The 21,463-nt window shown below is 47.1% G+C and overlaps 1 protein-coding gene and 1 long non-coding RNA gene across 3 annotated transcripts in view; one reads left to right on the top strand and one right to left on the bottom strand.

The window, feature by feature from the left end:
- LOC119181124 (ATP-binding cassette sub-family G member 8) overlaps positions 1–21,463 on the bottom strand; it is a 388,763-nt gene that overhangs the window by 196,144 nt on the left and 171,156 nt on the right. The gene's annotated exons all lie outside the window — the stretch shown is intronic.
- LOC142774700 (uncharacterized) lies at positions 431–3,689 on the top strand. The gene is made up of 3 exons (XR_012886513.1): positions 431–517; positions 1,490–1,568; positions 2,943–3,689. It is a non-coding gene; the product is annotated as an uncharacterized LOC142774700 (long non-coding RNA).

Here is a 21,463-nt window from a genome sequence, read left to right as displayed (position 1 = left end):
GTAATTTTTATTCAGTGTTTATGTTGACTAGCGCTAAATAAAAATTACACTCAACTTTTTATATTTATTTATGAGTTTTAGTGTACCTCAGTTTTTTTTTGTAATTGTATTAGGAGAACACACTGAAATTATTGCGCTGACGCCTGTGCTGCCACTGCTCGACGTTTTTTTTTTTTTTCGGCGCAACTAGGTTCGCGTTCGCACTACTTACTCATTTTCATATGGTCTGTGGTTGGCGAGCACATGGACGTGCGAGCTGTGAGCTATGTTTTGATCGTGTGTGTGTGCCGCAGATTTGCGTTTCTGCTTATTCGTGATTAAGGTTAGTGTATTACGAAAAATAAACAAACAAACAAGAAATTACGAAAAATAAAACAAAAGCGCGGCGTCTTTATGGAGCGCGAAGTAGTTGTGGATTTTGCTGCTGGGCGGAACAAACACATCGTAAACACGTCTTCAGCTATCTGCAAGCCTGTTCGCTCGTCGGACAAAGGACCGAGCATGCATCAGCGTGCAGGTGAGTGGCATTTCCAGCAACATTTAATGCTCTTACAATACATTGTTGAGTGGTTGCGCTATTGAAAGAGAAATGATTTGCTCTTATTCACCGTATCCATTGCTAGCCGTATCGGACTAAATTACCTCTATTACCGCCTGCATACCCTCTTGCTTCCCCTGTCACCACTGCAGTGCCAGTGTACTTTTGCAGTTAAAAGTTCATTTCCGCAACACTACCTCGCTTGAAAAAACATTGGGGCGGGGTTGTAGCTGCATTCATACTGGCACTTTTCTACCATTGGCTTTATGTAATGTTAACGGCTGAGTGTTGGGGCCTTGGGCCGCATTTTTTAGAGATGTAAAGTGTATGTAAATCAGTAAGTGAACAAATCATTGTCGCATCACTTCACTGGCATAGCCAGGCGGTTGCGCACAGAATTTTTTTAGGCCGGGCGTAGGGAGCCCAAATTGACGACCATATTCGCTTGCCCGGCCTATTCAGATAAGCGGACCCCCCACCCCCCCTCCCCGCACGCCTAAAAAAAAAAAAAATCTGCCCACATCACTGCGTCACTTGCTTCACTTCTGCGCTGAACGTACTATTTTATAAGCGCACCATCAAGCGAGCAGTTTACATATTGACAGAACAATTGGAGGAGAAATGACCCAAATCTTTCAGATTTCTTTAGTGATGTAAAACCTTAGCAAAACTGAATATTGTAAAAGACAATCATAAATGCTGTATGTTCTCGTTAGCGCTGTCATTATTCTGCATCATGAAATCTTTATGCGCTGTGAAAACTTGGCATGCCGTTGAAGTCACATATCGACGTTAATACCAATCGACGAAAATTTCGACAACCTCAATAACGCCGTTTGGGATTTGCCGCATGCACATAATTCGGCTGATTCCCACTTGGCTGTTCTTAACCTGACTTCACTGCTACCAAATGAAGCAATATTTGATGCATCTCTTTTACTTTTTTTTCAGGGATATGACACAAATTTGGTTATACTGCAGATAAAGATGCTCCCAACGATGCTAAAGTACAGAAAGCAAGTGAATTTTGGTAAGTGCAGACTTCTTGTACTAGGTATATGAAAGCATCGCTTTTTAGGGGCAAACTGTGCATGTGTTGGCCACATTATGCCACATGGTTACACTGGCACTGACAATTCGACATGGCTCCGCTGGCCCGTGTGTGTGCTCACACTGTTACCGTTAGGAGAAAATGTTTATGTTTTCATTGCAGGGATTGCTGTTTGTACTAAAAAGCCAACTACCAAGATGTGTTTACGCTGGTACTCCTAAAAGTATGCTTTCCCTATTTACATGGATTTTGGCTTGCACAAAGCATAACACTTGGGCCTAGATTCACAAAGCTGTACATGCGCAGGCCTTCATAACAGCGTTTCTTGACTTGCCTTTACCCTGTTTTCTGCAGATGTTTCGTGGGTTTAAAAGTGCGACAGCATGTTGACCTCCCCCACTCTGAAATATTCGCGTTCAAAGTTCCGCAAGAGTGGGCTTAACTTTCTTGTGCACCTCTTTGCTAGTCCAAGATACTGAAGTGTTATGCTCTTACTAGAGGTGGCAGTGTTTCTAATGTTTGTATTTCCATCACATTGACCAAGTATGCGATCTTGGCTTGACTGGTAGCACATCCTCAACAAATGTCTTTGTGGCACATGTAGAAGGCAGTACAAAATAAATAGGCAGACATTCACACCGGGAGCTAACTTCTAATAATGCTTTTTTTTTTTTTTGGAAACCATGGTGTGCTTATTCCAATTTGTCTAACAAGCAGTAACCTGTTTGGCTGTGAACCAACAAGACGTTGAACTAATAAAAGCTTCACATCTTGTTGCTCTCAAATATATATGTATTGGCAAGCTATCTGTGACACTGTCAAACAAAGAATCAGAATATCTGTGCATGCCTTAAGATATATTGCTTCGTTTACATATCTCGTGGCTGTGACTCGTCAACCGAGTGAACAAATGCACCCTAGTTTTCTAAATTTAAAGCATTTTTTGAAGGTAGCACGGTCTACATTTATTTGTCTATAGTTTTGTCCAGCCGTTTGCGTCAGGTACAAAGAAATATACTGAAGATTATCATGTAGCCTCTGCAAATGGTTGCTTTCAAGCAGGCTTTGCATGCTTGGCTTGTGCCTACAGGTATTGCACAATTCAAGACGCAGCAGCGTATGATAGAACACTAGAATCGAGAGCAACTATGTGCACGAGCTAAATAAGTATTTTAACATGAGCGGACAGTTTGTGTTATTTGCCACACACATGACCTCATTTAGAATGCCCATTGGTGACTGGGCTCATAGAAATGTAACTCAGCTGTGTATAGGAAACAAGTTTACTGACCCTAAGGGTATCTTTAACTGCTACAAATATGCCTTGTTGAGGTGCTGCACATTTTCTTCCAGAATATTGCTGTCCGAGACATCATGTGAAGAGCGTCTACCACATCAGCATTTATATGGCTTGCCAAGTAACGTTTGGCCGAACCTTCCTTTTTTCACATTTCGTTTTGCAGTAGACATCCTAGAATGTAAGCGCTGCTTCAGTGTGTGTGACTCATTGTTATGAATTGATTGTGGCATGTTTAACCTCACACTTCTATTTTTTTTCTTGCAGCAATGAGATGCTTTACATATGCCTGCGGTGACATTCTGCTGCGCTAGCCTGATGGAAACACCAGCTGCGAAACTTGAGTTCTTCAGAATTGGAGAAGTTGCCCTTCTCTCACCAATGATGACACAGACTGCCCTATGCTAGAAATTCAAGATTGTTTTTCCACGGATGACGCAGAAAACCTTTGATGTATTATGGTGTTTGTTTAGTGCTGGCTGTGGTGTGGCGAAGTCTACTTTTACGTGTGGTCACACGTCGCCTCATAAAAAGAACAATAAAGCATTTATTTTCCTTTCAATATTGTCCACTTTTTGTGTTAGAAGCACCCAAGCAGTGCTCTTCCAAGGAGCTCTCGCCATGTGTTAAGCGTGTGACAAGCATACTCGAGATAAATACTCATTTCCCCAAGGAGTAACTGGAAGCATGTGCAGTTGGTTTTCAGAGAGTAACTGCAAACACGTGGGAGGAACGGTAAAGAGTAACTGTTGCTCTTAGAAGAGCAACTGGTGGGAGTAAGGGTTGGTCGGCAGGGAGCAACTGGTGGGAGTGACTGTTGGTCTGCAGGGAGGAACTGGAGGGAGTAACTGTTCATCCCCCGAAGGAGGAACTGAAAGGAGAGCAACGGTTTCTCCCTCTGCAGTTACTCCTTTTAGGAGAGTAATGGGAGTGGCAATGCAATTGCTCCCTGAAAGGAGCAACCCCTATACCCCTGTTGCTCCGTTTTGGCTTAGAGTGCACGTGCCGACTACTCCTTAGCTCTTGAGTGTATTCACTAATGAGTTTTCAAAGAAAGAAAAAAAAGAGTACTAACAGTTGTACGTTTAATATATTTACATTTGTTTTATTTGTTTAAATTGTTCTGCTTAGCTATTGAATGTATTCACTGATGAGATTTCAACAAAAGAAAAAAAAAGCGTACAAACAATAGTACGTTTAAAATATTTATATTTGTTTTATTTCTTTTAATTGTTCTCAGACACACAAAATAAACGAAACAAGAAATAAACACACACAAGGAATATACCCTCCCCTACTTCTACCTCTTTCATCACGACAATTGTATACGCTGACGGCCCGTTTGATTTCGCGCAACTGGTCTGTTTATTGGCGGGTCTATTTGCTAGCGTACGCTTGCCTCTGCGCGTATTTCTGGGTGCGTTCTCGCAGTTCCACTTCGATCAACATCTGTACTTACGCGCATGCGTGCGCATTTTTGAGCGTGTACATTTTTTTTTATCCGCGAGCGCTCGCTCAGTGTCTGCGTTGTGACATTGAGGTAGATTTATCCACCCGCGAGCACGGTCGTACCGGCAGACCCGAAACTTTCGAAATATTGTCACCAATCTTGTCTCACTCAAGGAAACCTTCCGCAGAACTGCTCGTCAAGCTAGGACAAAAAGAAAAACTGCTCCAACCCAACCTCTTCGTCCTCTTCCACACGAAAACCACGCGAATTCATGCGGCATTAAAAAGCGGCTCAATCCCAACCTCTTCGTCCTCTTCCACACGAAAACCACGCGAATTCATGCGGCATTAGTCCCCCCTTTTAAAAAAGCATCGACTCGATGCTTCTAAATAAAAAGAAGAAGAAAAAAAAACCCATAATTAGAACACGCGTTGACGCAGAGAATGACAAAGTGAGTGCCAGGGAAAACAAAGAGGGCGCACAAGCACTTGGACCATGCGCGAACACAACAGCACCAGTGGAAGAGTCAAGAAAAAAAAAAACACCACATGAGATCACTGTCACGTTTGCGAAGTAACTCGCAAGCACAGAGACTATTGTGTGTAGTACGGCTTGAGTCGTACGACATGCACAGTTTCGGGCCGATGTTGTCGACGTGACGACACTGTGCCGTCCGGAAGTACTTCGTATGTAAGGTCACTCACACGTCGGATAACCTTGTATGGTCCGAAATAACGGCTCAGAAGCTTTTCAGACAAGCCTGGTCGTCGGACAGGAGTCCACACCCACACTCGTTCACCCGGGTGGTATGCGACGTTTCGACGGCGAAGGTTGTAACGTCGTGCATCTGCGTCTTGTTGGTGACCGATGTTCACGCGAGCCAGTTGACGAGCCTCTTCGGCGTACTGCGTGTATTGCTCGGCTTCTGGAGAAAGAGCATCGCTATTATCGTACGGCAGCATAGCGTCAAGCATCGTTTGTACGTTGCGTCCATAAACAAGGTGGAAAGGTGAAAATCGGGTTGTTTCCTGCATTGCCGTATTGTATGCGAACGTGACGTATGGGAGGATATCGTCCCAGGTTTTGTGCTGCACGTCCACGTACATTGACAGCATGTCCGCTATGGTCTTGTTGAGCCTTTCCGTCAGTCCATTACTTTGTGGGTGGTAAGCCGTTGTTTTTCGGTGACTCGTGCAGCTCAGTCTGAAAATGTCCTCTAGCATTTGTGCCGTAAATGATGTTCCTCTATCCGTAATCACACATGACGGCGCGCCGTGCCGGAGGACGATGTGCTGCACGAAGAACTTCGCCACTTCAGACGCCGTGCCGCGGGGTAATGCCTTTGTCTCAGCATACCGGGTCAAGTAATCGGTTGCCACTATAATCCATTTGTTACCAGTGGCCGACAAAGGGAAGGGTCCTAGAAGGTCCATTCCCACGAGGTCGAAAGGTGTCCGTGGTGGTGTAATAGGGTGGAGAAGGCCCGCAGGTTTCACGGGTGGCGTCTTGCGACGCTGGCACTCGCGGCAGCCTTGCACGTAGCGGTGTACACTGGTCGAAAGTCGTGGCCAATAGTACTGCTGGCGCACTCTGGCGAGAGTCCGCGAGTAGCCCAAGTGTCCCGACGTGGGCTCGTCATGGCACGCGAGGAGGATGTCATCCCGCATGTCGGCTGGTACAACGAGGAGGAAGGCTTTGTTGCTACCTCGAGCATTTTTCTTGTAAAGAATGCCCCTCCTTAGACAAAAGGATGACAATTCGCGAGCGATGCGCCGAGGAGTGTGAGAATTTCGGCCTTCTAAGGAATCAATAATAGGGCGCAATTCCTGATCGGCTCTCTGTCTAGACATAAAGTCAGAATCACTGAGGGCTCCGAGAAAACCATCAGCATATTCCGAGTCCATATCAGGATGTCCCACGGGTGCTCGAGAAAGTGCGTCGGCATCTTCGTGCTTGCGCCCAGACCTATACACAATCATGATGTCAAACTCTTGCAAGCGCAAACTCCACCGAGCGAGACGACCAGACGGGTCACGGAGATTGGCCAGCCAACACAGCGAATGGTGATCGGTCACCACCTTGAAGGGACGGCCGTAGAGGTAAGGTCGAAACTTTGCCGTTGCCCACACGACTGCGAGGCATTCCTTCTCTGAAGTGGAGTAGTTGGCCTCGGCTCGAGAGAGGGTACGACTGGCGTAAGCTATGACATGTTCTACGCCGTTGTGCCGTTGTACAAGGACAGCGCCAAGTCCGACGTTGCTTGCATCCGTGTGAACTTCGGTATCAGCGTCCTCATCAAAATGCGCAAGAACAGGTGCCTCTTGCATTCGCTGCCGTAACTCTGTGAAAGCTGCTTCTTGCTCTGTAGTCCAGGCAAACGGTACATCATCTCGGGTGAGTCGCGTGAGCGGTTCGGCTATCGTCGAGAAGTTGGTAATGAATCGGCGATAATAAGCACACAAGCCGAGAAAACGCCGTACCGCTTTTTTGTCTGACGGCACAGGAAAGGTGGCGACTGCTGCAGTTTTTTCTGGGTCAGGCCGCACTCCATCCGCACTCACAACATGTCCCAGAAATTTCAGCTCATCGTAGCCGAAATGGCACTTCTGGGGTTTTAGCGTGAGTTCGGCCGAACGAATAGCTTCCAGAACCATTCTTAGACGCTTCAGATGTTCTTCGAAACTCTCGGCAAAGATGACCACATCATCAAGGTATACAAGGCAGCTTTGCCACTTCAAGCCAGCGAGGACGGTATCCATCATTCGCTGGAATGTTGCGGGAGCCGAACAGAGGCCGAAAGGAAGAACTCTGAATTCATAAAGCCCATCGGGAGTTACAAACGCTGTCTTCTCTCTGTCTCGCTCATCGACCTCTATCTGCCAATAGCCGCTCTTCAAATCTATCGATGAAAAATACTTCGCGTGTCGTAGCCTGTCGAGAGAATCATCAACCCGTGGAAGCGGGTAGACGTCTTTTTTGGTGACGCTATTGAGTTTCCTGTAGTCAACACAGAATCGCAGCGTTCCGTCTTTCTTCTTTACTAGAACGACTGGCGAGGACCACGGGCTGCTCGACGGTTGTATCACCCCGTCGTCAAGCATCTCCTTTACCTGCGTCTGTATAGTCTCGCGTTCTTTAGCCGAAACACGGTAAGGTTGCTGGCGGATTGGGCGAACATCATCGTCGGTAATAATTCGGTGCTTTATGAGGGGTGTTTGACCGACTCTAGATGAAGAGGCGAAGCAAGATTTAAATTCCTTCAGCAGGGTATGCAGTGCGGCCTTCTTCTCGTCCGAAAGCTTCGAACTGACGTCGATGTGGTCCAGAAACTTATCTCCATCAACCATTTCCTCGGATGCGAAGCACTCGGTGACATCCGCTACACGGTCTCCGAAGGCCACGGTGGTGCCGCGGAAAAGATGTCGGTGCTCGAAGTTAAAATTTGTGACGAGTATCTGCGACCGTCCGTCACGCACACGCAGAATGCTTCGCACTGCACACACACCTTGAAGCAGTAAAAGGGATACGTTGCTCTCGGCGACCACGTCACCGTCTTGGAGGTCTTCACAGGTGACTTCTACGAAAGCAGTCGCTCGGGGAGGCAACGTCACGCTTTCGTCGGCAACACGCAGCGCAGGTCTACGACAGCTATCAGCGCCTCGATCGGTTGCAAGTTGCGTCGAGAAAGTCACCATTCGCTCGCGGAGATTTATGATCGCGCCATTCTCTCGAAGGAAGTCCATTCCAAGGATGAGCTGACGAGAACAGTCGCGTAGTACGAGGCAGGTTACCACAAACGTTGACTCGCGTATTTCCACTCTTGCGGTACAGCGACCCAATGGAGTAATAACGTGGCCTCCAGCAGTGCGAATACGCGTCCCATTCCAAGGTGTCATCACTTTCTTAAGACTGGTTGCCAATTTTCCGCTCATAATAGAATAATCTGCACCTGTGTCCACCAATGCGCTGACCTGAAGACCGTCTATCAGCACGGGAATGTCGAGTGAGACTCGGCCACTGGGTTCAGACGCACAATCCGGCATTTCTCTCGCACTGCACTCAGACGTCAATTCAATGTCTGCAGCGTTTTGTGGAAGCGTCGATAGGAGGTCTTCCGCACTTTTAGTCCCAGCGACCTCGCCCCCGAAGGTCGCTGCCTTCAGTTTTCCCGACGAGGGCTTGGGGAACGTCCCCGTGCCATCGTACTGAGACGTGGTCCAATAGCTGCGGGTCGTCGTGGAGATGGAGACCGCGATTGACGCCGTGGGAAAGGCAGACGTTGCTGCGCGAGGTAGTCCTCAATTTCTCTTGGCCTCTGACCAACTAGGGGACGAGGCGAATGAATAGAGAAACCGCGCAGTCCAAGTTGTCGGTATGGACATTCCCGGTAGATGTGACCGGCTTCACCGCAATGGAAGCAGAGGGGTCTTCTATCCGACGTACGCCAAATATCGGACTTCCGCGGAGGGGCACGGCGACCGTCGATGTCCAAACCAGCATGCGCAGATTGAATTGAAACTGGCGGCATCGTCTGGATTGGGACTGCAGGGCTTGAGACCGGCATGGAAGTGCGCAGAGCTTCGGCATATGTGCGGTTCCCAACATCAGTGGACGCAGGAGGTGGTTCTAGATTTGTAACCGTTGGTTGAGGGCGACGGCTGTGAAGCACCTGCTGGACCTCGTCCCGAATAATATTGGTGATGCTGCTTACCTCCGGCTGTCTCGCCCCGTGTAGTTTCGCGATTTCCTCGCGGACGACGGAGCGGACGATTTCGCGAATCCACTCAATGCTGTTGCTCCCGAAGCTGGCGGAAAATTCAGTAGGTGATGCAGAATTCACTTGCCGGTTGAGTAGGGCTGACCGCTGATGAAGTACCCTCTCCATCGTAGTGGCTTCGGTCAGGAATTCTGCTACACTCTTCGGAGGACTCCGCACTAGACCAGCAAAAAGCTGCTCCTTCACGCCTCGCATCAGATAGCGTAGCTTTTTTTCTTCTGGCATTGCCGGATCCGCTCGCCTGAAAAGCTGCGTCATGTCCTCCACGTACATGGTGACGGTCTCATTAGGCATCTGGATGCGTGAATGCAATGCACGTTCAGCACGATCGCGGCGGTCGGGGCTCCGGTAGGTCTCCAAGAGGCGATGCTGGAACTCGCGCCAGGATGTCAAGACATCACTTCTGTTCATGAACCACGTTCGGGCGCCGTCTTTCAAACACGCGTAGACGTTGCGGAGTTTGGCGGCTTCGTCCCAGTAGTTGATCGCTGCGACGTGTTCGAACTCGCTCAGCCAGTCGTCCACATCCTCAAACAGCTCTCCGTGAAAGGGACTAGGCATCAGCGGGTTCTGGACAGTGCAATAAATTGGTGCCGACGACGTAGGAGTTTCCATGACGCCTTGAGGCGAAGTCATAGTCGCTCTATGGATAAGCTGTGCCGGTGTCTCTGGTGGTAGGCCTCGTTGGCGGCGGCTTGTTCTGTGAACTGGCGTGTCCACGGGCACAGGGCTTGTGTTCCGGCTCCTGGATGGGCTCTTGTGCATGGGGTGCGTCGTCAGTTGTCGTACCCAGCAGCTCCACCAATCTTGTCACCAATCTTGTCTCACTCAAGGAAACCTTCCGCAGAACTGCTCGTCAAGCTAGGACAAAAAGAAAAACTGCTCCAACCCAACCTCTTCGTCCTCTTCCACACGAAAACCACGCGAATTCATGCGGCATTAAAAAGCGGCTCAATCCCAACCTCTTCGTCCTCTTCCACACGAAAACCACGCGAATTCATGCGGCAATATCTATTCATTTTTTTTTTCGTTAAATAACCTCGCTCTCAGAGCACAGTCCAAAGCTCAAGCCAGAGAAAATCTCCCGGCAAACTTTTGAACTACGCATACAGTTTCAGGCATGAACTTTTCAGCACTCTAACAACGCTAAGCTCCACGTGTGCTTTCTCTCTCTCTCTTTCTCTCTCTCTCTCACACAAACACAGACAGACAGAGAGAGAGAGAGAGAGAGAGACGCACACGCACACACACACGCACACTATAGCACGCACGACAAGTTTACCGCTTCATTCCTACAATGCCTGCACCTGCAATCTATGCCGGTCTGCTTCATTGCACGCTAACTATATAGAAAGACCCTCCCTCAACAAACGAGAGGTTTTCCTCGCTTTCCTGTACCCTCTCCCTCCTTGGCTGCGATGAAAGAGACTCTCACAGAGCGGTTCTTTGTCGACGCAGCTGAAGAAATCCAATTTCCTGCGCGCGAGCGGGCGAGCTCCGCACGACCGTATAATTTCGAGAGACGAATTTTCGTAAAGAGCTTCGCGCTTTCGATATACGCTCTGTTGTCTGAATTAGACAAACGTGGCCTGTAGGCGCTGAACTTGTGTTGCCTTTGAGGACTCCCAGCGAGCCGAGCGACGATTGTCAAAAATCGGGGCACGTGATACAACCTTTGATAATACGACTGTGCGTTTACCTTATTACCAGTGGGGCTGTCGAATAGCGGCAGTAAACATGTCATGCTCTCAAGTTTCGGAGGGTAAGTGTTGCTAACGCGAACAGCCAGATTGAGTCTAGGTTGTTTCAACGGTGCGAGTGCAAATGAGTTCGAGAACCAGATATCACTAAGATTGAGGTTACCTAGGAATGAGCATAATGAGGATTTTGTTGGGTTAAACTATACACACGTGCACTGAAAGTTATGTAACGTCAAAGAAACGGTTGAGCTTGCGAACCTCGCCATCTAGTAAACAAACAGGCGGTTCTGATGTACGTACATGCGCTCCTCTTCTTTAGAATAAGCAACGCTTCAGCGAGTTTGCGCACACTTCAGGAAATACCAATAGCAGTAGAGCATTGTTGCGCACAAGCGGAATAATGTGCAGGAAGGCCATGCGTTCAACAAGGATACTGTTATAAAAACCTGGTCCGCCTCTGCTGGCGATCTAACTTAAAACCGAAAGCGATACGATGGCGACACGAAGACCGTGACGACAGACAGAAGATCAGAGGCACGTTGCCAAAACGTGTGTGCGGGGGACGCTCGTATGGCACGCGTTACGCAATGTTGGACAAAGCCGTAACGCCGACAAAGGAGCTCGCTCGAAATGTGCGGACTGGTTCGTCCGTGTTTGGTGACGGCTACGAAACGGCGCGGGGGCGCTCGGAACGCGAAGGTCGCAGTCACAGCAGACGACGCATTAGCGATGTCAACAGAATGTGGAAGACACGGCCATAGGCATGCACAAAGGTGAGCTTAGAGGATAGGGGGGGAAGCCACCTTTATTTATCGAAGAAGGGGGGGGGGAGTACCAAGTCTAGCTGCCCCATACCTTTCCTCAATCGGGTCTCATTGTGTGTGTGTGTGTGTGTGTGTGTGTGTGTGTGTGTGTGTGTGCGTGCGTGCGTGCGTGCACGTGTGTGTACGTGTGTGTACGTGTGTGTGCGTGTGTGTGTGCGTATACGTGTGGTGTGTGTGTGTGTGTACGTGTGAAAAGTGGTTGGTCTACGGCGGCGTTACGTTCATTCTCTAAAACCTTTCGGAAAAACAAAACAAAACAATATATGAATGTTACGCAGTGCGATGAGTGTCGTTAACACCTGATATTGCGTGGCAGAACCGCGGAATCACACCAGGCGTCAAAACACGCGAATCGCGAGACTCAAGTAGTTGGTCTCAAGTGTCGTCAATCACAAAGCACATACAACGTGCGCACTTGCGCGTACAGCCTTGACCCTATAAAGACATAATCATTTCTTTTGCAAAGAGGTGAGGTACCCACTGTAGTGGCTACATCGCCCATTTGCAAAAGGAAGAGTGAAGTTTTAGAGGGCAATTCGGAACAGTTCTTGCATTAGACATTGTAGGATACCTTTAATCGGCCTATTTACAGTTGGACAAACCTTTTTTCCCCAAGACAAGGCATAGGTGCCGACCGAAAAGCAAGACAAGCTAGTCACTGAGAAGGTGGTGCGAGCAGAGTCTGATTACGCTATCGCGTTCTATTCTTGAAAACAAAGCTCAAGCATCTTGCAAGTCTTTTGCAAAAATGGCTGCCATAGAAATCTGATACGTAGCATTCAAAGAACGATTTGCTTCCCAGCATTACACCTTCTCCCACCCCACTCCTGAATATCGCAAAGCCAGAGGAAGGCTATTGCGATCAGGAAGTCATCGTTTCGTTTTATTGTTTTCGTCCATTGCATGTTGCATGTTTTCTTTCGGACTCGATCAACGGGTGTATAGGGGAAGGAGTGAGACCACGCTAAAACCGTGCCCCACCTAGTGGAAAACGCTGCGTATGCCTACGGCCACGGCATAATAATACTGCGACACACAGACGCAGAGTCGATTGATCGGAAAACGTCGACACGCTACGCACGTATCAAATCAAGCTGTCGAAAATCTGCGGTCAGGTCCCACCCTAGGTGGCAAAAGAACGCCCTTGTCGAAGCCCTCACACCTGAACAACCTCATACCACTTTTCTCGACTTACTATAGCCTCGATACTTTCTTCTGTTATTGACACTTTCGTGTCCGCCTCTGCAACTGTCAAGCAGCCGTCGTCAGCGGAAGTTGACCGCGTCGACAGGTGGCCGGTGAGTTGACAGGTGGCCACGTTACGCAAGCCATGTCAATCGTAAGTGAGGAAATGCTGGCGGGACATCTGACCTCGCAAGCTTACGCATAGCGTAGTAGGGGCCACCTAGACGACAGGCTGGCGATATCCTATGGCCCTTCACAGAAGTGAATGAGTGCGCGCCTGTCACGAGCGAGCGTGAAATGACCCAAAAGTCCAGCTTCAAAGCGGAATGCTTTGCAGACTATAGTTCATACATGCTGAAACCTAGATTTCGTGCGCAAGCAAAAAGAAGGAAGAATGGAGACATGATAGAACATAGACTGCGCTCTATTCACACACATTTAGATGCACACGCATTTTCAAGAACGGAGAGCGCATACAGCGCAGACTGAAATCTAGACTGACTGCGTAAGCCAAAAGAAGGGAGACATAATATAGAGCGTATGCTCTATCCATACGCATTCCGAAAAAAACAGTAGCCGGATAGAGCGCCATCTACGCTTTATCTGGTCTCCATTTTTCTGAGTGCGGTTTTTTTTTAAAGACCCCGTGCCAATAGCATCCGCAGGGCGAACGACCCTCCAATTTTTACAGACTAAGTCTACATCTCGTCAGACCGACGCCTCCAAAACAGGTCACATATAAAACTCACAGCTACACACATGTGCACTACGTTGCCTCTTACTTATGGTGCATTTATTAGGCTTTTATGCTTCCTTAGATACAGTCTTGGGAATTTTACCTCACAGCTTATCAGTCCTGAGAGTCACGGACTCCATGCACTGCAACATCTGAAAGCAACTGACTTAAGTGCTCGTACGGTAGCTTCGCTACACTATGACTCACTTAGGCGCATTCTGTTTCGCTCTTTCTGTCTTTATCTCTTGCCTCTTATTCCTTTCCCAGTGGCAAAACTGGATGACAAAACATTGCCAGGTTGAAAGCTGATTACCTGTGTCTTGCTATAGGCCCTCTTCCCGTATATTTCCTCCGATGTAATGCGACCTAAAGATTCAGAGATTCATTTGTTCTTACTTTAGCAACGCTAAATTATAAAAAATATCTGAACATGCACTTTGAAATATAACCATCACATACGTAGTCGCCTTATGCATCTGCCTAAGATGACTGGAAAAGGAAAGCAATCTTCTTATATGTTTCTTCTAATTCGATCGCACTGATCCTCTTCGCCCCGAAATCTTTCTGCACCAGACGTGGTTCTGCACAGACTCCGAAATCGATACGGGATGTACGTGAGGACGTTATCGTGTCACGTCATGTTACGGGACGTCACATTGACGTCAAGGTGACATAAAAAATTTCGACCCCTCTACGGAGTGATCACACGATGATGGCTGTTTTACGTCGCTCCTGTTCACGTCGACGGTCACCTTTTCGTTCGACGAAGCTTCTAAGGCTTTCGGCTTAGAATGGAAACACCTTATGAGTGCTCGTGTCGCGAATGTCTCGAAATGCATTACACGTGTTCGTTTATTGTACAGTCCTTCTCGGAGGATCAGTGGCTGGGGTGCTCGGCTGCTGAACCTAAGGTTGCGGGTTCAACTCCTGCCTCGGCGGTCATATTTCGATGAAGGCCAAATGGTAGAAGCCCATGCACTGTACGATGTAGATGCACGTTAAAGCACATGAGGTGGTCGAAATTTCCGAAGCCCTCCACTATCCGGCGTCTTTCATGATGACATCGCTGTTTTTGGGACGTAGAACCACACATATTATTAGTTTGTCGAACACATCTACCCACTCCACTTGCATGCGAAAACGTAATCATGCGAAACACGGAGGCTTGTTTCCGACGTACAAGAAGCTCTGATTTATATCCCATTTCAGCTTTATCTGGTTGTCTTTTTTTTTGCTTCATGTTGTTATTATACATTGTGCGTCTGTTTCGCTTAACGAGTTGCGTTTGTTCTTTGCTTTACATTATCTTCATTTTACCCTTTTCTTGTCGCTAAAAAGTTCTATGCGTGATTATTTTTGGTAACCCTACTCTGCAAGGACTCTGCCAGGAGGTTGGAAGTATTGTAAAATAAATGGACACATGGATACAGGCCCGTTTATTTATTATGAGTTTGCGTTATCTTTAGACAAAAGCGTGGGAACCCTTATGCACCAATTAAGGCCAGTCACTGCCTACACCGATCATAATTTACACAAATTTAGCCATGCTGAAACGCCTTAATGCGATTGCGTATTCGTAGACAAAGACATACATGACCTTTTTCTAGAATGCCCACAACACGACACGCCATGACGCCGACTTAAATAATCGTTCATTATATTAGACCACAGAGGCCTAAGTTTAAGATAATGTTTGGACCCATGGTTAACATGAGGTTTACGGATGTGACCTTTAAAAATATTGCAAACTTTTCTCGAACACAGTGGCATTCTTTGGTGTTACTAGTGAATCTCTGTTTTGTTTTTCTTTTCAACGTCACACTGTGCATCTATGTGATTTCTGCTTTGGTTATGCTATGCAAGAGTTGATCTTCAACTTTTCTGTTCACATCACCGTGTATAAACGTATATGTGAATATTGAATATGCTCTTTTGACCTTTATCTTGTGTTTTGAGATTCGTGTTATTATGTATATATTTTATTTGCTGCGGGTTTTCTAAGCTTAGAAATCGGAACCTCGTGTGCCCAATGTGAAAAAATGTACGAAATAAGCAGTATTGATTGATTGATAGGTGGGGTTTAACGTCCCAAAACCACCATATGATTATGAGAGACGCCGTAGTGGAGGGCTCCGGAAATTTCGACCACCTGGGGTTCTTTAACGTGCACCCAAATCTGAGCACACGGGCCCACAATATTTCCGTTTCCATCGGAAATGCAGCCGCCGCAGCCGGGATTTGAACCCGCGACCTGCGGGTCAGCAGTGGAGTACCTTAGCCACTAGACCACCGCGGCGGGGGAACTAAGCAGTAGTCAGCTTCTTATTTGTGTGCCAACACCTCCGTACATTATGCAAATTCAAAAAAAGGCAAGGAAAAAGAAAGAAAGAAAGAAAGAAAGAAGGAAAGAAAGAAAGAAGGAAAGAAAGAAGGAAAGAAAGAAAGAAAGAAACAAAGAAAGTTTTTATTGCGGGGAAAAGAACAGAGCATTATCCTTATGCAAACGAACGCTTCTCACAGTTGGCTGTTCAACTCCATAGTTTTAATTAGAACTTCGCTTACGGGGCTTTAGCCTTGTTGTGAGCGCTTTTTTGCAACAAGGCCTCAAAAAAAGAAAACAAATAACGTCTAACCTTAAATTCTCTTATGCGTTGTAACTGCGGCCGGTAAAATACTGCCCGTCGTTGCCGAAGCCAGGCTTTCAATGTTACCAAGGGTGCGCATTCCCAAATTCACGGGCTCTGCATCACTCATATCATTTCGGGAACAAACGGAAGTGAAACAAAACTAATGAAAACGAAGGATCTGACAAATTGGACTCTGTAAACACGCCCCACGCTAACCACCTTATTAATAAGGTTTCTTTAAAAAAAAATAACGCTTCTCAGGAAAATGAAACAACTAAATAACAACCCAGATGAGAAAAACAAGGTTTTTTTTATCCAACAGCCACGCCATTAGTTTCCAAATTGAAGGGCTAGTTCAGGCGCCCGGTTTACCAGTCGTGGCATGCAACGGGTGACCGATGATAATGACTCTGTTTTGCGAAAAACGGCTTGAATTTCCTACAGCTATAGCCGTGGACTTGGAAAGAGCATTTTTATTTCCTGAGAACATATATTAGGAAAACAAAAACTCTTCTCTCACTGACTCTGTATATGGAAAGCCCATTTTACAAATTAAAAGGATCGTTTATAAGCCTGACGTTTAGTAGTCATCAGGGGCATGGAACGGGTGACCCCGGACGATGTTTTTCTTGTACTATAATGGCGCAGCATTTCTTATGGCAAACCAGAAAAACACGGTAACGCCTTTTCTTGGATGCGCAGCAAAAAAAAAAAAAATAGTATTTATTGACTGTCCTGACGGACAAGCCTAGTTCCCAAATGCAAGTGCTCGTTTCATGTCTGTCACTCGCGGTTAAAGGCTTGCGCATGAAATCAGTAGCTAGTGAGAATTATTTCGTTTTCGTAAAGCAGGTTACGATTCATAAAGAAATGAAAACGCATAGAGAAAGCCACGTAGCCATGTTATGCCTTTAGACGCGATAGTCTCTTAACAGTCGAAACTGATTGAAAGGAAAGCGTTTAACGGAGACATGGGAACCACCATGAAGCAAGTCCTTAATGAAGAGTGTAATTAGGTGATATATATCACAAAAACATACCATGAATAGAACTTTGTCTATGGCTATTCAATGCAACTTGTTGCCATACAAGCAATGCCCATATATGCGACGCGAAAGTCACTTCATCGCCCCGCCGTAGTAGTCAGGTGGCTGGTACTCGGCCTCTGACCCGCAGGCCGCGGGATCGAGCCCCGGCTTCGGCGGCTGTATTTTTGATGCAGGCGAAAATGCTGTAGGCCGGTTTGCTCAGATTTTTTTATTGATATGTGTGGTTTAACGTCCCAAAACCACGATATGATTACGAGAGACTCCGTAGTGGAGGGCTCCGGAAATTTCGACAAACTGGGGTTCTTTAACGTGCACCTGAATCTACAAGCACACGGGCCAAACATTTCCGCCTCCACGAAACATGCAGCCGCCACAGGCGGGATTCAATCCCGCGACTTTCTGGTTAGCACTCAAGCTCCATAACCTCTATAGACCACCACGCGGCACGCAATGGATGTTTGACATTTATGCTTTGATGACGAAAACTCGAACTTGGCGCGCACTCTCCCGGCGTATCACGTGACTCGGAGAACGAAGCTTTTCTCGGCTTTTTTTTTTTCGCTCCAACGATGCCGCTCTTATAACGAGCAGCTCAGAGGCCGTCGCAGGCCGGTCTTCCACAAACGGAAACCCGAGCAGTGCACCAGCAGCGGTTGGGAAAAAAAAAATGCTGACGTGGGCAACAAAAAAGAAAGACGTAACAAGACCGAAAAGAAGAAACAAAAAAGCTCCGACGCGGCGAATTCGGGAGCCGTCCTCATTAGGCGTGCGAGGTGTCGGCTTGCCAACCCCGAAGGGCGTAGCTCAGCTCCGTAACGAGAAGGCAGGCGCCGACCGATAATGCCGCCCGCATAACCGCGCCGCGACGCTTTAACGTCCTCTATACGCGTCGGCTTGCGTTGACGACAGAAGGTATAGGAGCCTAATTCCGGGAAAACACGGTTCGGAGCCCTAATTAGGGCGAACGAGAAGTTCGCTTCGATTCAAGCCGGGTCGGCGCGAGCAAAGTAGTGAAGCAAGACATAAAAGTGAAGATATTACTAATAAGGATGACAACCTCCGGAAGCAAGGACAGAAGCTATAGCGCGGGGGTGGAGGTGTAAGCTTTTAACCAATGGGTGTGAAGAAATAGCGGAGCTAAGCTGCGGCGCACACGCCGACGTAATGAATACGGTGTCACTAACGACGCAGAAACTTTTATAAGCGCTCAGAGATACGCACGTGGAAAACACGGCATCAAAGCGTGAAGAAGACGCGTCCCGAAGAGTCACAATATAAGAGCAGGAATGGAAAAATAGTGTAGGTAAGGCCACGGAGCAAGAATATTGGGTAAAGCGAACCGAGAGAAAGTGATGCCACGCCGGTAGTTTGGGCAGATGTATACGAAAGGTGCTTACGTACTGCGGTGCTGCACGGCAGAAACGTGTGACTTCTTCAACAGTAAGTTGTTCAATTCGGAGCGGTGCGTTTCGGGGGGACACGGGACTAGATTAGAAAGTGGGTGAGAGAAGTGAAGGCGAATACTGGTTCATCTCGCTGCAGAAACTCGGCGAAAAGGTGTAATTAAGATATACTTCAGTGGGAAATTAACAGCTAAGCAGTGAAGATGTGCTCAAGCGCTACCTTCATTAACACCTGATTATTTTAAGTTACCATGACAGCATCCGTAATATTTCGTAACTAGCCATAACTATAGTAAACGTATGGCGATTAGTTAAAGGTACCCCGCGAGCAAACACAATAGCCCTCGCACGAGCCCGCGGAAATTGTTTTACCTGGAAATATGGGAACGTCTTAGCAAGAAAGGACGATAATAACTGCTGGAGTTTGACGTCTCGAAACAGCGAAACTATTGAGCAGAAGGCCCCGCATATTCCGACCGCCTGGGGTTCTTTAAGGTAGACCTAATTTCAAACCACACGGGGCTTTCAGCATCTTGCCTCTATGTAAATGCTACCCCCGCCGGTGGGGTTCGATCCCGGTTCCTTCGGGTCAGCAGTCTATCACCATGGCCACTAGACCACCACGGCAGGTGTTAAGAGTAAACGATATCACATGATTTCATCAACATGAGGCCGGTAAATGCGCCAATACATACTCTTTACGCTACATAGACAAAACGGTAAATTGATTGCTCGATTAATTAGGTCGATTTCGTCAGCTACTCGTATATTCGGCATGCTATCGAGCGTTTCTAGCCGGGCAGATGATCCGATAAGGTTTAAGTACCTACGCCAAGGACGAAACGTAGAGAAAAAACGATTTTGCCGGCATTATAAGGAAACACGCTCAGGAACCAAAGCGCAGGTACCATTAGTGGTAAAATATAACGGCGAGCAAGAAGGTCGAAAGAATAAAAGGTGCACGCCCCCCTCCTGACAGATTCCACTAGAAAGAATCTGAAGGCGAACGAATGAAGCGTAACCCCAAGGTCCCGTCAAATGATCCGTGCGAGGCTGCATTCGCCGTGACGCCGCGACATGCACGCGACCTTACCAAGCCGCCGCGGCTCGTATGCGCTCGCTAAGGCCGCGGTCTGGTCATTAAAGAAAGAATTGCCCGCCGTGAATGCTCGCGCAGAAGCGGTCTTTAAAAGTGCGGACGAGTTATTTGCGTAGTTCGCCGCAACAACATAGCGCGAAAGCACTGCGGTTCTTCCTCGAAGTCGCCGGGCATCTTTCTTTCTTTCTTTCTTTCTTTCCTTCTTTCCTTCTTTCCTTCTTTCCTTCTTTCCTTCTTTCTTTCTTTCTTTCTTTCTTTCTTTCTTTCTGTCTGTCTGTCTGTCTGTCTGTCTGTCTGTCTGTCTGTCTGTCTGTCTGTCTGTCTGTCTGTCTGTCTATCTATCTATCTATCTATCTATCTATCTATCTATCTATCTATCTATCTATCTATCTATCTATCTATCTATCTATCTATCTATCTATCTATCTATCTATCTATCTATCTATCTATCTATCTATCTATCTATCTATCTATCTATCTATCTATCTATCTATCTATCTATCTATCTATCTGTCTGTCTTTCTTGCTCTCTTTCTTTCCTTCTCTCTGTCTTTCCTTCTTTCTTTTTCTCTTTCTTTCTCTCTTTCTTATCTTTTCTCTTTCTTCCCTTCTTTCTTTTTTCTTTCTTTCTTTCTGTCTTTATTTATTTCTTACATATTACTGTGCAACATTCGCTCCTAATTATCCCCTTTCTCTATGCCGTGAATAGCGCTTTCAGCCGCGTGTTCGTAGCAGAGGAACACTTGTGTTGCGACAGCAACGACGACAATCATGCGCGGATCAACAGAAAGCAACATTGAAATGAGGCAACGTGAAATTACAAGTGAATCAATAAATCAGATCAGATTTCCAATTTGCAGATCAGATTTCCGATTGTTTCCAAGCAGACCAGATTTCCAATGACGGCCGACAATCCCACGATCGACAGAACATGAGTTATTGGAAGAAAACACATACACATACGCACGGGAGCGGCACACTGTGGAAGGCCTGTTTGAACTAAACAGCACTTACGGTACTATGCCGCGTACTTCACCGAAATTAAATTCACAGAACCTTGACTTGTTAAGCCATTACACTACTATGCTATGAGACGACAGACACGGGCGCACGTTGCACAAGTAGTCAACAACTGCCACAGCGTCCGCTGATTTGCAGGTCAAGGTTTATTTTCATTTCGCCACGCACCAAACCGTGATATCTCTATCTCAACTTGACCTTGCGAGTCGTCCTTGACATCCCGTATTTCAACGTACAGTTTACCGCAAATTCATTGCTTTGATTGATTTGTGGGGTTCAACGTCCCAAAACCACCATATGATTATGAGAGACGCCGTAGTGGAGGGCTCCGGAAATTTCGACCACCTGGAGTTCTTTAACGTGCACCCAAATCTGAGCACACGGGCCTACAACATTTCCACCCAAATTCAATGCTTTCCACCCTGCTTGCTGTACTTTTGAAGCAATAATTGAAAGCCACATGACTTTTAATTATCGTATCCATGTATTTAGCCCATATTGGTTATCAGCTTATCACTGTGCCGAGGCCTGCCCTGTGAGATTGCGCGCCAGGCGTGCATGGCGACTGTTATAGCGCGAGAACAGAACGACGACAAAGGTCGTTCTGTTCGCTCGATATGACAATCATCATGTCATACCAACTAGCCCAAACCACCACGCTTCCAGGCGTAACAAGTGTAAATGCTCGCAATTCGGTGATTTCTATC

The sequence above is a fragment of the Rhipicephalus microplus genome, chromosome 10, assembly GCF_043290135.1.
Source record: "Rhipicephalus microplus isolate Deutch F79 chromosome 10, USDA_Rmic, whole genome shotgun sequence".
Lineage (NCBI taxonomy): Eukaryota > Metazoa > Arthropoda > Arachnida > Ixodida > Ixodidae > Rhipicephalus > Rhipicephalus microplus.
The sequence above is the reverse complement of the archived record's forward strand: the minus strand, read 5'-3'. Positions and strand labels throughout refer to the sequence as shown.